Source organism: Rhinatrema bivittatum, chromosome 18, assembly GCF_901001135.1.
Source record: "Rhinatrema bivittatum chromosome 18, aRhiBiv1.1, whole genome shotgun sequence".
Taxonomy (NCBI): domain Eukaryota; kingdom Metazoa; phylum Chordata; class Amphibia; order Gymnophiona; family Rhinatrematidae; genus Rhinatrema; species Rhinatrema bivittatum.
The window spans coordinates 27123639-27142054 of record NC_042632.1 but is presented as its reverse complement, the minus strand read 5'-3'; the positions used below and the strand labels follow the sequence as shown (position 1 = coordinate 27142054).

The 18416-nt window shown below is 41.6% G+C and overlaps 1 long non-coding RNA gene across 2 annotated transcripts in view; it reads right to left on the bottom strand.

Moving 5' to 3' along the window:
• Nucleotides 1-7158: 7158 nt before the first annotated feature.
• The window catches only part of LOC115079919, a 67665-nt gene continuing 56407 nt past the window's right edge, over nucleotides 7159-18416 (bottom strand). For both annotated transcript variants that reach the window (XR_003853443.1, XR_003853442.1), the window contains exons 2-4: nucleotides 8518-8581; nucleotides 7563-7755; nucleotides 7159-7442 (exon numbers count right to left, since the gene is read on the bottom strand). This is a non-coding gene — a long non-coding RNA (uncharacterized LOC115079919). The remainder of the gene's footprint in view (nucleotides 7443-7562; nucleotides 7756-8517; nucleotides 8582-18416) is intronic.

The window sequence follows — 18416 nt, the reverse complement described above, 5'->3', positions numbered from 1 at the left end:
TCCCTTCCATTAAAGGAAAATAAAAGGAAAACAAGGAAAAAACAGAAAGGAAAAAAAAGTAGAAAGAAAAAAGGAAATAAGAAAATTATTTTTAAGCTATAAATAAAACATCAAAAGTCAGCCTTAGTTTCTAGGCTTCTTCTTTTCTATATCACAGTCTTCAGCGTCCCCAGTAGGGGGCACCAAGAAATGTTAATAAAGAAACAACTAGAAAGGGGCGGGGCAGCCAAAGACTGCCCTATCCCCCCAAGCCTAGAAATAGGACCCTTCTCCCACCAGCCCTGGGCTCTCTTGTCCTCTCGATAGGGCGGCCTGGGAAGTTCCTTCCTCTCCAGAACCCCCTGTGCCTTCTGGGAGTTGAAGTCCACCTCCTATTCTGATTTATTTTACATACTGGATCTCCTTCCCAGGTTTTACTTATAGCCTGCCTTCTTGTATTCACCAATATATATATATAATTTTAAATTAATAATTGCTAAGGGAGTGATAGGAATTATAAAGCTAAATTAATTGAGCAGATGGGCAGACTAGATGGGCCTTATGGTCTTTTTCTACTGTCATATATCTCTGTTTCTAAATATTATTTAATATTTTATTTTTTAAAATTTTCTAGCATTTGGATTTTATTTTATTCATGATCTTACTGTTTATCTTTTACTTTTATTGCCCATGTGTCTCTTTTGGATATAGCCATCTCACCACAGCACTTTTATATCTACTGTCTTCTTCCTCTAGGTATGTGCTTATTCAGTGTTCCCCACAGAATACGTTTTGTTAATTTATTTAATATGCTTCTATTGGGGTTTTTTTTCTATTGTTATTTTTACATCATTGTCATAAAGATATATTCTTATGCCTTATAGGTGCCTTCTCAATTTTATTTCCACTCTGTCATTTGTTCTTTTACTTTTTTTTGGACAATTTATGAACCCTTAATGAAGGTAGATATGTTGAAACATGACCATGTCAGGTTTTAAAATGTATTGTATCTATTGTTCTTATGATTTATGCGTTGAAGTTTAATTATATTGAATTAAACATTTATTTATTTATGTTCTGCCTTTTGTTCTGCTGTGCATGCATCCAGTAAAATAATTCGAAACAACTTTCATGTACTAATGCTTTTTCTTCCATTCTTTGTCTATTGGAAACAAGTACAGAGGGTCCATTGTATGAAAAACGAAAGGTGGCCACAGCAAGATCAGTGACAATGCACCTGTCCTCCTATTATTTCCTCATAATGTTCAGAGCTTCACTTCTAGGATTTGAGTATCCCGGTCCCTATTCCCATTAGCCCCGTGCATCCCTGCCAACTTAGGAGGAGAAATGTCTTAATGAATCAAGCTCTTAGGCCTGGATTGACCATTCTAACGCATAATGGTGAATCCAGCAAAAACAGGGGGCGGGGAGGGTGGGGGTGGGCCTGCGAAAGCCAGCAGCCATCACACCACCGCAGTGTTATCGCTGCCAGCTTTCATACCCAATAGCGCCTCCGTGAAAGGTGGTACTGCTGGGCATGCTACTGGCGACGATAACGGTGCTTGCCCTTATCGCGCCAGCGAAGACATCGCAGCGTCCGCCTCCTCGCCGCCCCGACTCCTCCCCGACTCTGCCCCGGCAAGCTATCGCACACGATAAGCAATAAAAAATGACCCCCTTAGATAGCTAAATTGCATTTAGATCACAAAACTAATATCTGATGATAATGACTACTGGTCACCAAGCCAGTAACCTAAAGTAGGTGTACTATGGTACACTGAGTTTTTGAGAGTGCTTTTCAACTGGAATAATAATGTACACATCAAACAATGAATTTTCCTGTTTTCTATACATCTTATTGTAATTTCATTGTAATAATGCTAAAGTGACAAAACTCATTTGTCTTCCTTTGTCAAAATCTAGCAACCGTAACTTGCTTAGCAGTAGTCATACATACATACCTGCACTCATAAGATCTCTTCATATTTCCAGCTAGTCGCCAATTTCCTGTCCAGTAATATGCACTCTTCTAGGGTATCATTGACATTTATCAAAGTCCTGGTCAAGATGGATCGCCCTTGTCCATCTTTTCTTGCTCTTTTTTTGTGTGTTTTCTTAGTATTTCTTACCAACTATTATATTCTCTTCCAGCAAGCAGGCTATCATAGACAGAACAAAAGGAAACTGGAAAAAAAATAAAGTAAAATATAGGAATGTGCATTCACAAGTATTTTATAACCTGCACATATGATATATGCCTGTTTTAGAAAATTTGTGTATCTCTGCCCTGCAAAATATGCAAGTAATCATGTTTATGTGCAAGTACATGTGATGCATTGAAACCACAGATTTTCAATGCATTGAATGCACTTAATTTTCCTCTTTCAAAAATGTATGTGGATATATTTTACGCACAAAAGTAAAATAGGACTTATTCACATAATTCAGCCAGTTAGGAAACGTGCTCGAAAACTAAATTAACCAGTTAACCAATTAGTCCACCAGTTTATTAGCATTTTTTGTAAAGACTTTTCTGTTAAATGTTTTACTGTCTTCAAACTGTTATATGTAAAGCTGGTTGCTAAATTATTGTTTCACTGTAAACCGAGGTGATGTATATTTATACATACCTCGGTATAAAAGAATCTATAAATAAATAAATAAATAAATAAATACCCAGTCCTTCTCCAGATCATGGAGACCTTCCTGGTTCTTGAGCCTGATGGACCAGTTCACCCAGACTTCCCACCCAGTCAGTACTACACAATAAACATGTTTAATATCATTTTTTCCAGATAATTAGCAAGTGTAAAAATAGGCAACTAATTTGGCCAATGAATGCGTGTGTCTTTTAAAATAGCATCTAATGCATAGAAGCATAGGCTGTCCCAAAGCACATTTAGATTGCCCCTTTTTAACATGTGTATATGTGTGTGCAAATATGTTCACATTTTTTACTTTTATAAAATATAGGATGCGTGAGTAGAAGCTATTTATGTATGTATATGCTAATTTTTATTCATGTAACATTTTGAAAATTCACCTCCCCCAAAACATTTAGTTCTGGTGCAATCCATACAGAAAACAGAACTCTAAAACAGTGCAATAATTACAATCACAGAAATCTGTAAACTGCTGTAGCAAACCCTGATATGGGTAGAGCAGATCTCCTTCTGTAACAGAAATGAAGGAAACTAGAAAAATGTATCCTGAACATTTACAGTTGAAACTTTGCTGACTTCCTCTCAATCAGGAACTCTATAGCTTATCCACTAGTCCTTCCTTTTGACTACAACCAGTAAATCTTTTCTTAAGACACTTAAATCAATTATGGGACTAACTTCCATTTCACCAGCTCTAGCCTCTGGTCCTCCTGTCCCAAGCTGCTTCCAAATCCTAGGGGTATGAGTGCTCCTCCCTTGAGAGTCAGGACAGAAGACTGGAAGAAAGGACACAAGCTAAAACGTGTTCTTGAGTTTTGTGAAAATACCCTTCTTGAGTATCACTGGCCACTGAGGAATATCAGGGAGCACTACACACTCTTAGGGGTAGATTTTAAAAGAATGCGCATGCGTCCATGTGCACACACTACCCTGCACACACACATGGATGCCCGATTTTATAACATGCGCACGCAGGTACGGGCATGTTATAAAATCGGGGATCAGTGTGCACAAGGGGGTGCACACACTTGTGCATGTTGCGTGCGCCGATGCTCACAGCCTTCCCTCCCAATCCGCTCCAATTTTGGAGTGGACTGGGAGGGGACGTCCCAACCCCCTACACTAACCTCCTTCCCCTTCTCCTAACCTACCCACCCCCTAGCCCTAACCTAGCCCCCCAAAATCTTTATTTTACCTTTTGTGCCTGCCTAGGGGCAGGCGCAGGTTGCGTGTGCCAGCAGCCTGCCGGCACGTGATCCCTCGGCATAGCGGCAAATGGCCGCTGTGCTGGGGGTCTCTATCCCCGCCCCCTCCCCATGGCCCCGGGACTTACGCACGTCCTGGGGATTTAATCACGTGACCGGGCTTTTGAAAATTGGCCCGGCGCACGTAACTCTTTGAAAATCTACCCTTATGCTGATCTCACACTTTCAGCTTGGTAAAGGCCACTTTAGCGACACACTTCCATTGTTAAGATGCTATTGGGACTTTATGCCTCATGGTGTTTTATTGTGTTAATGCTGGGTCATTCTGGGATGGAGAATGGGAGGTCATTTCCAATATCTTACATTTAGAGTGTGATTTACAGTATCATTTAGTAATTTTGAAATCCTGTACAATGGATGCATTTTATATCATGTAAACACCAGAAAGTATTGTATTTGTTATTATCAATTGCACTAAAAATGTTTCTTAATAGTTAGAAAGACGGTTGTACATTAAGAGGTACATTTTAAAAGCTCGATGTATGCTAAAAGCAGGAGATGTACGTGCATGTAGGAGACGTGTGCATCAAGCGGATTTTTAAAGCTGCCTACATGCGCGTGCATCTCTCATGGTGTGAATATCTTACTATGATTTAAAAAAAAAAAAAAAAAAGGGGTAAGGCATGGGCCTTCCAGGGTGTGCACGCAAATACTTGCACGCCAGGTGCACGCCGAGGTCCAGTGCTGTGTAACTCTACTTCTGCAATGGAGGACGTGTAACTTAAAAAAAAAAACCAGCCATTTTTGAAGGGTCTGGAGGGAGTGCAGGCTATTAAACTGGGGGGGGGGGGGGAGAGGTTTGGAGGACCTAGCTCTACACTGGGATGACTGGTGGATGAACTGGTGTAACTGGTCATGTGCCGGTTATAACATTTCCTCACTTATGTGACTCATCCCCAGATGTGTATTGCAATAAAAAAGGGCACATACACATGCACGAGCCCAGGCTGATTTATAATATACATGCGTGTGCATGCGCATGTTATTACATTTTCATGCACCCGGGCATGCACTCATGCACACACACCAATGTGTGCCCGTGCGCCCCCTCTGAAAGTTATCATCCCGGGGCCTTATGCAATAAAACTGACCCATAGTTTACATAATACTCAATATTTTTGCATATTTTACACATATACAAACCATCTAAAGCCTTAAGATCAGCCAATAAATTCCTTCTAGAAATTCCATCAGTCAGAGCAGCACACCTGGTGTCTACCAGAGAGCAGGCCACGGTTGTGGGATTCACCTCCTGATGTTTTATGCACTAATGTGAACTTTTAAAAAGCCCTTGAGGACATTTCTTTTTAAGCAAGCCTTTTCAGAGTTGGAAGTGTGATGCCTAACCTCGCATTTCCACCATGTGTCACAGTGTCTGCTAAATTATTTTTTAATCTTGTATTATTTCTTTTGTTGATTTTGTATTGTGTTTCTTCTATTTTTGCATCATTTACACATGGGAAGTGATGCTATTATGACATGATTGATTCTGTATTGCTGGTCCCTCATGTGATATCATTTATGTATGTGAAATGCTATTTATCTGCCCAGAGCTTTTATTGATGTGAGTGAAATATAAATAATTTAAAATAAATAAACAGTAGAGCAGAAGACACCCTTTCTGGTAACAGAGATAGATGTGGATAGCCCCCCCGAGGCATCGTGATTAGGTAGTGATGAGGCAGCCGGTAGAAAGCTTGAAGCCCTTCAAGGATGTCATGGAGGATCTGAGTTCCAGAAGCGCCACTCTGGGCAGGGTCATTGCTATAGTAAATATTTTGGAGGAAACGTTAGAGGGCTTCCATGAGCAAGAGGGAATGGAAGCAGAGGTGGTGTAGTTTCTGGACTTGTAGCAGAAGGTGCAAGACAGGCTAAAACTTCTCACACTAAACAATAGATACATGCTTGCTTCTTTGTGATCAGTGGGTGACGTGGCATCTCACCCTCCAGTCCCAGCATCTCACATTCATGAAGGAGATGCTGGTAGCTATTGCGTGTGAACAAGAGCATCAAAGGCAGAGGCAGTGTGGGGACTGATATGTGTGCATGAGTCTGAGACCAACATGGAGACTGTGATTGACCCAGAATCCTCTGCTGCCTTGGCCTGCTTGCAGTTCTGGCCATGTGAACCCTAAATGCCCTATTGAGCCTGATTTGGACAAATGACAGGAGATCTGGACAGCAGCTGGAGCTGTCTAAAACTTGTGATGGGTGGTCATAGGATCACAATAAGCAGAAGAAAAGGGTCAGAATCTCAGGCTAGAATTTCACAGTGTCACCTGTAAAAACAGCCTAATCCATGAAGATCTGCCTGAGGGTGAAAAAATGACAGGGCAAAGAACTAACAGAAGCTTGATGTGAACACCAGGCAAGTAGGCCCCAATTTGTGAAAGGGATCAGGGTAACATAGGTCTAATTTATCTTCTTTTTGACATGAGAAACTGTGTACATGGTGCTCCCATAGGTTCATGCAATTTAGGGACTTACTTGGGATTGCCTGTTTTATCTATAAAAGAAGAATTTACTGATGTACAAAGAGAGACAGAGAGTAATGCTTCTCATGAGCATCTTGCCAGAGAATTGCTGCTATTCTGTACCTCCTAGGGATACCTGTATTGCTTACTGATATGCAATAAAAAAATTGATATTTCTTTCTACAAAGTTTGGTGTGGTATCCTTGTGTCCATAGAGAAGCACCTTAAATGTGTTTGGTGCTTAACAGGATGTAGCACAGGAAAGAGTGGCCACCGCTGGCTCAAACTTCATTTCTTTTCCAGTTCTGTTGGCATTTATACAGCTATATCCTTTAAATATAGGGACATAAAGAGGCCTGGGAGCACATTTCCAGAGAACTTTATACCTGCTCATGGCCACATTTAGAGTTAGTCAAATAACTCATTTGGCTAACTCTGAATAACGGAGTTAGTTGAATAAACAATTCAGCTAACTCTACCCTAGAATGCCTCTAAACTGCCCCTATGCTATCCAGCTAAATTTTAGCCAGATAAGTGCCAGTAATATTCAAACATCAGTATTTATTTATATTACTCAAAAGTTACTGGACAAATGCCTTTGAATATTGGCCCATTGAATGTTTTACTGCCAAGATAACAGGGAAATGAAACAATGTCACCTTATCTGGTTTTTTTCATTGCTCTAAATGAAAGCCTTTATATCTTTATTATGGATTTATAAATTTCCTAAATACTAGATGATGTACAAGCCAACATACACAATTGCGAGGAATACACTTAGCATAGAATTGACTGACATACATTAAATACAAATATAAGATTCACAATTAGACAAAGTAATGAGCAACACGTTTGCCCTAAACATTCTATTTTAGCTTGTGTGCAGCAAACTACGAGCAAATTTATACCATTAGCAGTAATCAGTTTCACCAGTCCTTTAAATGTAGTCCTTTCCCAGTAATTTAAAGTTGAAAATTTTTAAGCTTGATGTAACAGATTTCTTTAATTAGATGCTCTGTGTCTCTGTTACTTTTGATTATGAACAATGTGCGACATCCTACCTGGAATGAAAGATGTAAGCCATGAAAAGCTGGGTTAAGAAAAAGCAGAACTGTATTTCTTCAGACATGCTCCTTTTATCTCAGAGGTGTAGGTTTATGTTTCTGAGACTAATGGCTCACCTGGCCCTTGCAATTCCAGGGACTGACTCCATTTATCTTGCGTTCAAAGATGGCTCTTCCATAGAATGTCATACAGCTCGTCTTTATGCTTCTTATACTTTGAAACGATCTGACAGACCCCCGGTGATGGTTTACTCCTCAACCTTAAGGGCTTGGAATGTTATTTCTTGAAAGGTTGGATGCGCTAGAATTGCTGGGTATTGATAAAGAGGAAGCAGTGACAGCAAAAGAACTTGTCATGATGTGAATTTCATTTAACAATCGTTGCCAAAGGAGTTTGAAACTGGTTTGAAACCAGTTTAAACTAGACAATTAATTGCTTTCAGTTATCAAAGAATCAATTTCCAACAAGGTTTCAAATTGATTTCAAATGCATTTGTTCTAGATGCCATCTCTTATTTTTCTCTCATGATAAAAATATCATTTTCATTTTAGTAGATCCTCATGTCACCTTTTTAATGACATGATAAAATAGTCACTGTGCTGTGTATTTCACTGAAGTTTAGGGTTTACTACATGCTAAAAATGACCCATGGATTTTAAAACAAAACTTATTCTAAACAAAACTAAAAAGAACAAAATTAAATAAAAACCAAAATTAAATAAAATATTTTGCCATTCACACTCCTAGAAGATACCTCCCTCTGAACCATGCGCTCATCGGCGATTGTCAGCTTTGCCCTAGTTGTTCTCTCTCTTTTTTTAATTGTTAGCACCCACAACCGGGCTCCATTCTGGTTTACGTGAAACCCATCTTGTTGGCGTAGGCTCCACCACCCCCCCTTTCCCAAAATATCCTCATTTGCTAAGAAATCTTAAGCCCTCCCCCCCCTGCACTATCATCTCATCCATACATTGAGGCTCTGGAGCTCAGCCTGCCTCTGGGGTCCTGTGCATGCAAGTGGGGGCAAGTCTGAAAATGCTACCCCGGACGTTCTTGATTTTAATCACCTACCTCAAATCCTAAATTGGACTTCCAGCATCTCACTCCCTGCACCTTGCTGTAGCAGTAGCTGCTTCTGCAATATAAATGGTATAGCACTTATAAAAAATGTACAATGTTTGCTTACTTCTTTTAGATACGGTGATTAGCTTTAAAGCTTATAGTAATTTATGATCCCAGAACCACTGCATAATGCCTGCAGGAAGCTCGACCTTCTATTTCTGCTCCACTGGCATTGCTACATCCAATTTACCTTCTGATTCTGCAGAGTAACTATTTAAGCTTCATTTTGTGTTAGCATCATGTTCACTATATGATGGGGGGAACCAAGCATTACAAGGTTAGACCATTTGTTGCAGTGAACAGACATAAGATGCTAAAGGCCAGAGCCAACCAGAAAGCAAGAAAAGAAAGGAGCTCCCCTAGTAATTGAGGAGGCTGGAAAGAAATCTCTCTCTCTCGCTTGAAAATTGCCTCCTAAGTAAATATTCACAAGTACTAAAATGTAATATTTGAGGTAATAAAGTAATCTTACAATAAATAACATTTTTAAAATTGGGAATAGAAGATTATGAAGTCTTTCCCTTCAAAGTTAATTTATACAGGTTTTACTATAGCGCTGAAATATTTCACCAAAAGCAAATGAACTTTTAATTTGCCTTATATGTTCCTTTTTCCAAAATCCAAGCACACAGAAGGAAAAAGCATTTACTCTTTCTAAAGAGTAAAACTGGCAGGGATGGAACTGTCAAGATATTTGCCAGCATATGAAATAGACCATTATTATGCGATTTGCAGTAATGAAAAAAAAAGCTTTTGATTTATCCAAACTTACCCTTTTACCTTGTGTTTTAAATATTAAACAAAAAAATATCACTAGCTTATTTGACATGCAAATGTTTATGATGCGTTTGTTATTCTACTAGGAACTATACTAATGAGGAAGGCACAAGGCTGGCAATGCAAGATACTATAAATATCTTTGCACTACCTAAAGACCAAAAAAATGAATAGAATATATATCAGACCACTCATTTACTTTTGTGTCGTGTCCATGGATCAATGATCCTGCTTCAGTTTATTGTAGGTTTCTGTGACCTTAGAATGTAGTTATTATGCAGATTTCTTCTCTTGCTGCCCCTAGACACCGATAGTGCCACACTGTCCCTACTTACCCCCCATCTAAGGACTTCCCTTTCCTGAAGATCTGCTACCCCACTAGAGAACTCCCATTTGCCCTACTCATCCCTAGACCTCTGAACTTTCCAACCTACCCATCATCCATGGACTTCTGATTCTCTCTCACCCCCACCCCACCCCCAGACATTTGATTCACTTTTTAGTTATGGACTTCCAAGTCCCCTGCTTCCCCACTCCTCACAGACCTCCAATTCAATTGCTACCTCTGTCTGGACTAGACCTGCAATCCTTTCTTTCTTACTTGCTATCTTAGCTCCTCAGGACTCCATATCCTCTGTTATTAGCAAGCAATGAGCACAGGGACTGAGTCAGCCCTTGGCCTGTACTCAAAGGCACCACAGTGGCTCCACCCCCTTCAAGGATTCCATTTGGGAGATAGGGACCATGGGATGACTCAGTCCCTGCTATTATTACCTTCTAATGACAATGGAGCTGAAGCCCTGAGGCCTTCAGAGGACAGCAGGAGTAAAAAGATAATTGGTCTGGGCCAGAGGAAAGGGGTGGGAATAAAATCTTATCTGAGATCTGGGGGAGGGGAAGAAGACACAGCAGAATAGGAAGTCTGTAAGTTGGCAGAAGGCAGGAACTTTGTCATCCCTAAAATTTTGCTTCCCTAAGCACAGAACTAATAGGCCTGTACATAAATCTAGGTCTGCTAATTCCACTATCCCCTCCCACCATTGCTGGTCTACTTAAATCAGCCTTTTAAAAAATGTAAGTTATGACCCATGAGCAGATGACCGTTTAGCAGAAATTGAGAACCCGTCCAACATGGGAGGGATTAATGCCCCGCAAACCAGCACTAGGGACACAAAACCATTTGAAGCATGGGTTAAAAGGTATGTCCATCAAGAGTGCCGGGGAATATTCAAAGACAGGCATATTCCCAATAAGGTTTTATACAACTTTATACCCACACTTTACCTCTCAGTTACCCTCCACCCCCCAACCCCTACACACTAAATTATTGAGTTGACATTGACATAACATATTTCAGAGCACAAGAATGTCAGCAGATTAGGGGCTGACAAGAAAATGATCCTCAGAGGTTTGTAAGTTTGGGTATTACATGGGATGAATGAACTGCCATAGGGAATTTATCAAAAGCTATAGCTATGACACAGCAGTTATATTCACTTGTTCCAAGATCCACCTCAAGGAGACCGGCTGACCTCACTGGAGACTACTGAGAAGAGCCCCTCCTCTACCATCCCGCTCTGCGTGTGGAGATGTTGGAGTCCCCCTGTGGTATGTGGTCGATTTGTCTCAGCCGGAAACACCAAGGTCAGCCACCTTATAAAGGGCGACCACAATTCATGGGTGTAGCCCACCCAAGTGGCACTGTGAACTAGGCTAACAGACATAACATCCCTAGCCGGGGCCGTTTGCACAATTTCCAACTGTGCATCCATGATACTGTCCACCCTGCTGGGAGGGGCTTCTCAGGCTGGAGGTCCCTCCCCACCTTCCACTCCCCCTTCACCAAACCTGCATATAAAAACAATAAATAAATAAATATAGGCCCCATCATCAGACTCCCCCCCCCCCCCCCCCCCCGCCATCCACCCCCCACCCCATCCCAAAGCCTAAGCAGGCTACATGAGTTCTCCATGGTAGCCTTTGAGGTGCTCCCATGAAAGAAAATTTAGAATTTGTTGCTCCATAGTGTCCATTATTTCACTTTGCTCTTTTTCCCAGATACAGTCTGGCGCTCCCTATTGGGATATGGGGCAGGACAAAGATGGGAAAGTTTTTATAGTGTATTAACACTGAAGCGCTATGGAGACCTTTCATGGCAAATTGTGCATGAGGCAATGTGCACGGGGAGCATGCTTGAAGCTATCATTGGCTTGCCACCCCTGTGCCCTTTTTGCTCTTGTAGGGAGTCTGTACAGCACATTTTTTGGAGCTGCACAAGGCTGACTCCTTTTCTAAGCTTCTTAGAAAAACCTTGTTAATGAAGCTCTGGCTCGCCTCTTCACCGCACCTTCTCATACACAGGCAACTGGCAGGAAAAGCCCCGAAGATCAAGGATTCGAATGGAACACCACTGGGCAGTCACTAACACCACCACAAAAGACTTTTCTAAAAAATGGGCCATTCATGATGTCCTCTGCTCCAACCCCCTCCCCCCACTTAGAATTTAGTTTTGCATATTCAGACCCTCCCCTTTTTTTTCTTTATTTCATTTCTGCTTTTGTTTGGGCAGTGCAGTCCCTGTACCAAGAGTGGTAGAGTACAATGATTAGCTAAAGGTCACCCATTATAAATGGGTGATTCCTTTCTGTCTTTGGACGGTATTTAATAAGAATGCTTTATCACTCCTTTCCTCCCCTTAGGGCAATGATTGGGGGCTGTTAAGGAGTGCCATACCTGATGCCAGCTAAGGCAATTAGTTTTATAGACGGACACACATTTTCTGTGGGGCATCCTTCGGGATGTGGGACCACAGCATGTTTGCTGCAGTTGTTCACTCAAGCCACAGTGGTCTGCCTTCGGCGCCATTGGGCAGCTCCTGTCACATGGTAGGGCAAAAGGTGCCTGGCGCCATTTTGACTAATGGCAGCCGCTGGCCCAGGAGCGGGAGGTTGCTCACAGGCCCCCTGCTAAACCACCAGGGATTTTTGGTGAGTCCGGGGAGCGGTCAGGAGGGTGGGATAGGTTGGGCGAGAAGGCCTGTTGGTAGGGGGGGAATACTCAATATTTTAATAAATGGGAAGGAATGAGATGGGCTCTATGTTTTTTATGTTGCTTTTTTAATTCTCCAAAAAAAAAAAAAATGATAGGAAAAAAAACACAAAGCTTTGCATTATTTCCTATCATTATTTTTTTGTATTCAAAATGCAATGAAATAGAAAATATCATCTTGATTTCCTATTTCTTTGCAAACGAATGCCCAGCCCTACCAAGTAGTGCCGGTGTTAAGTTGTTTTACTTGATGTTCCTGCACCTCTACACCTGCTCCACACCACGGCACAGGGCCGGCCACTTCCATTTAATTTCCATCATTCTTTAAAATAGCTGCAGTCTCCCAAAAACAAAATCTCGGGGACCGGTCAATTGATACCTCTGGTGCTCTTAGATTGAGCATCTCCCTGGCAGTAGCCCTTGTGTTGGGGGGGGGGGGTTTGCTGCAAGAGACAGTCAGTGACCCAGCAGGGTAAAACCCGGAGTCCTGGCAGAGCGACACTGGCACAGGTGATGGACACCCTCTCCCCCCAATCCTTTAAATGGTTTCCTGGGGAGTAGCGTTGCTGCTGGACTCTGGGTTTTCACCTTCGCCCATACAAGGAGCAGGCTTCACCCATGTCCCCTTGCTACGTCCTCGTCCTCTGTGTGCCGCGGGTACGCCCTGGTGCTGCAGGGATCCGTATCGCCACAGTGGGACGCACAGGTCTCAGAGCTGCTTCCTGCACACCCCCCCACCCCCTCCACCCCCGGGTATCTATTGAATTTATTTTTAATGTACTTTATTTTCTTTCATTTCCTTTATTTTGTTTGATTCGTGCCGCCCCTGCGGTGCTCATGCCGCGACCCGGCCCACCGAAGGGGGTCGCCTGGGGGTCATCGTCGCTGCCGAGCCCGCGGGCCTGGGCCGAAGCCTAATCTCCATGGCGGGGAGCATCCCCCACGGCTCCCTGCCATGTCCCCTGCCTTCTTCGCCGCGGCCCCATGCCGCCACAGCAACAGCAGGCCACCTCTTTCATCTGCGGTGACCGAATCAGTGCTTGCTCCGGGATACCCCTCGCCCCCCCAACCCTCTCCAAAGGTCTCCTTTAAGCATTGGGGGGGGTAGAGAAAAGGCCTCCCCACAGGCGTCAGCTCCCTCTTCCATCCCAGCCACAGGACCTTCTACAATCCAGGCCGGAAAAACAACTTAAAAAAAGAAAAAAGATCAAGGTCCATCAGCCTGCTGCACCACTGGGGCTTGGACAGTCCCCTCCTCTGCCAGCCTACCTATGCCCCGGGGGCATTTTCAGGTGCGTGGTACTCCTCCCGCCCCCCCCTATCAGAGGTTAAAATAATAAACTTCTATTTTTATATTTTGTTCTCTTCTCTTGTCCACACCAGGTTTCAGCTTCCTCAAGGGAAGTTGCTTACAAAATAAAAAAAAATAAATACAAATACCAGACTTTGTGCAGGAGACACCAAAGAACAGCAAGGGGGGACGCACTTTTATAACGCAGCGTTCAATATACACAACATGAAAAATCTAAACAAGAAAGTAGCACCGGAAGGATGAATAGAACACAACCCAAATCAATGCTTTTATGTAGCAGAAAAATACAAAGCATTCTTAACATCAACAGACAGTTAATCAATATTATCTTGTCTTACAGATATGAAATGAATATTGTCAAAGGCAGGCAGCTTTTAAAAATTGCCTTTTTTTTTGTGTTAATGAGACTGAGATGTCTTGTAAGCTGAAAAAGCTAAGCGAGATCCCATCTATATAATACATCAATAAAATGTGTTTTCATTTGTAAAACAATCATATGGAATATTTAAGCGCAAGTACAAATCCTCCTATAAATAGGTCTGTTGTAATGAATGTTATGCAGACTCAGTGGTTTTTGGACTAATAAACCAGACAGCAGCGACCAACACGATCCCTGCCTTTTATAGGAATTTCTGGAAAAAGCCACTTTATTAGCAACAGTAAAACCCACTGTGCCTTATACATTCTGAAGTGTGCAATGTCTGAAAACCACTTGTCATGTGTTAAACTTTGTTTTCAAAGAGATGTTTTCATTCTGTCAATAAATGTGGATTTATAAAGAAAGGTCAAAAGTGTGAATTGATGTATATTTCCTTACCAAAGAGATGTGTGGGAAGATGTGTTACAGCTAAAGGGCTTATGGAAGGAATTCACAGTATATCACCTTCATTTTCCACTCACAATGCTTGCAGGTAGGGATGAGAAAGGCAACATTTTTTTTGCTTTCAGTTTTTTTTTTTTATTTGTTTGGTTTTTTATTTTTTAAATTTTTTATATTTTTGGGAGACTTTTTTTGACAGTGTGCACTAATAATGTGCACTATTTGCAGAAAATGAAAAATATATATGAAATGTTTTTTACATTTTTTGGTCCTTTTGAAACGAAACAAAAGTGGGCTCATTGGTCCTATTTTATACTTTTGTTTCAAATGACTGCACAGCTTGCTGTTAACTGAACTCTTTAAATAGCGTGCATACTAGAAAACTAACACGGTGCAAGGTAGGGGTTACATTTTAGGCCTTAAGAGAATACATGCTAAACAGTATGAGGAGGATAGCAGAACGTGTTGTTCCCCATGTACCTGCTGAACCTAATTTGCATTTGATGTTCTTTCATTTACCTCTGTGGATTGTTGTGGGTCTGGTGCTGGGGGAGCCTGGTGGACACCACTTCCAGAGTGGTGCAGGATGACATGATGAGGCTAGAACTAGACTTACATAGTCTGGAGAGACTGGAGCAAGGCAGGTAATGCTGGAACTCGGGAACAGAGTGCAGGTAAGAGTGAACTGGAACTTAGGGACAGACTGAAGCTGTATGTAGGTAAGAGTGAACTGGAGCTCAGGAACAGACTGGAGCTTGTGTGCAGGTAACTTAGGAACAGACTGAAACTGGGACTGACAGAGACAGGACAAGACAAAGACATGGAACAGTAAGCCTGAAGGCAGCAGAGACAAGGGAGGCCCCGAGGGGCAAGACAGGAGAGGCCTAGAAACAAGAAGAGGCCAAGAAAGGCCACAGGGCTATGCCAGGTAAGACCAGAGGTCAGGGATGGCCTAGATAGGCTGCAAAGCAAGGAGAGGGCAGAAGCCCTAAGGCTACAAATCACAGCTAGTCTGGGAACAGAAGGCCAAAAGGCCACAGCGTAGGACAAGGCAAGGCTGTGGTCAGAAGGCCCAATGGCCACAAGGCAGGACAAGGCAAAGCTGAGATCAGAAGGCCCAAAGGCCATGAAGCAAAATAAGGAAAACAAGGATCTGGAAGCTTTTTGCCAAGAGGGATGGACAGCTTTACCACATGAGAAAATAAAGGGCCTTATTCATGTCTATCACAAGATAAGGCAGAAGTGGCTAGAGCAGGGAGCCAAATAGAACTCGATGCCAAAGCATTAAGGTAAGGGACAGATTGGGTTAAGTAATGCTGGAGACTGGGTATGGGGCAGGTAGAAAAAGAGGAGCTTGGCCAGATGGGGGCATGAGCTCATGGAGGTCCCCTTGAGGAGCAGAGGCTGTAGGACTGACTGAGGCATGAGACCAGGGATGTACTGGAGAGTACAGTTCAGAGAGGAGTTCTCTGTGGTCCCCTGGTGGAGAGGAGGCCGCACAGCAGCCAGAACCATAACATGGATGTACATGCTAGTGTCTATAGGGTCTGGATTAGCCTTCACTTTCTAAAGCCTTGTTAAATAGCCCAGTTGAAGAGAAATCTGAATAAGGCAATGGTGAGATTTTGGCTAGGATCTGCAGATTTTCAAGTGGATTAGTTTGTTAATAAAAGGCAGCAGGATGTGAAGGGTAGGAATCATTAATTGGAGCGGTAGAATAGAGGCTCCAATGATGATGGTATTGTTTAAACTGGGATAGTTTTTAAGATGAGGTAGAAGTTGGAGGAGTAGGGAGGAGGAATAAGTTGGAAAGCCCTTGATAGGTCTTATGTGTGGGGATGTTTTGTTTTATTATATGGTGTTTTTAGTTTGATATTTATGTGTTGGTAGAAGTCTATGTCAGACTTATTTATCCTTTAATATTATGCTACGGTTTTTGTTAATAATGTGCACTGCTTTCACTCTGGATATCATAATTTATAAAAACAGTTTATAAGTTGAATAAATGAAATGAAATAACCACTTCTTTCACCTTCACCTTCTCTTTCTCCTTTTCCTCTCTTCAGTAATTTCTGCTACCTTTTTTTTTTATCCAGAAGTTTTCTTCTGTTCTTTATTTTATTTTATTTTTTTTTACTTTGAGCTCAATCAGAACCAGAGCTAGGATGCCATGAGCCTTCATTAGCAAGTATCCTGGATTTTTCCCCTCTTTCACAGTCTCCCTACCAACATACCTAGACTGGTCATTACTGCAACACTCCTGGGTCAGACGGTATGCACCGGGGGTCTTTCTGGAACCCTAGAATCCTAGGCCCTGAATCGGACATACTGGCGTCATCCATAAGCAATGGCCACGATGCCCTTCTCCATGATGGGTTGCAAACACTGCCTTGACAGTAGCCCCAGCCCTAGCTGATCCAGATGACAGGGATCAAGCTGGGGACCTTGCGTATGCTTCACACTGTCCTGCTACTGATCCATCTTCCAGCAGTATTGGCTACACATGATTATTAGGAGTCTGCGCTGAAAAATGTTTAATTTTGTTATGTTTTCATTCCAAGGCTTTTTTGTTTTGTTTATGGTTTATTTTGATTCATTTATTCAAAAAGAAATTAACAAACCCAAAACATTTAAAATAAGAAAAGAAAAAGAATAAAAATGAAAAAAAGTGTTGTGGTGTCAAGCCTGGTCCCCACCTGCCCAATTTATCTATTCCCCACCTCCTCACACCCACATCTTTTACCATCCATGTGTCAGAATGGGACAAGAACGAGCCAGTCATTCATTGTCCTGTTAGTACACATATTTCAAAATGGCACTGGCCTACTCAGCCAAGGGAAAAATGTAGTCATAAGTTATTGGATTTCAGATGGGTCTCTGGGACTAGCTGTACATTAGTTTGCTGTATTGTTTGAAGGATTATGGATTTTATTTGCGCTAGCAGGGTGGCAATGGTTTAAAATAAGAAGGGGAACGAATTCTCTTTGAGCTGTTTCCAGTGATTTCTTTTTAGAACAAAAGGTGCTGGTTTTTACCTGCAGGATGCATGTTTGTTTGTTTGTTTGTTTTTTTTGAGGGACCACAGAGAACATTAAGCAGGTAGAGGGGTACCAGCAAGCACACCCCTGAAAAAAAAAGCTGAAGAGGAAAAAGGTACCAGTACTCGGTACCAGCAAGAATACCCCTGAAAAAAAAACCATGTTTGCTTCTATTTACACAATGTTACTATGGCCACAAACAGGAAATAGCATGACATTGCCAAAAAGTAAACTAATTAAATGTCATGGCATCTATTGTAACACATGATAGGTATTCACAGTGTTTGGAAGAGTAGAGCAAGTCAGTTCCATATAAATTAATTAGCTTTCCTGTCTGGAGCAGCCTATCAAAATAATAATTAACAAACAAATAAATTAGTTTTGCTTTAAATAGAACAAAGTCTTTTCTGAAAGAACAACAGATCAGGCTCCATTAATTGTGCATATATAATTTAGTCATGTCCTTTCAGATCACCATGAGCTATTTATTTATTTTATGTAAAAAAAAAAAAAAAGTTATATTCTATTATATAAAAAATTCATAACAGCTGACAAATCTCTTTGCATCCAAAATCCGATAAAATCAAGTATGAAACATTATAGGACATAAAACAGATTGCAAAACAGCAATGTAAAACAAAAAAAGTTACTAAAAGAAAAAGCAGTGCTTTGCATTCATTACATCTTCGCAACTTAAGACAGAAACCTTTTCAAGGCAAATCTGTTTTTCCTATATTCTAACAATTGTCACTCAGTTAGCTGCTACATTTTAGCATCAGAGGGAAACTGCCATCATCACATCATCTTGCAAGCATCCGTGAATTATAAAGCTTTCAGCCTTCCCCGAAAACTT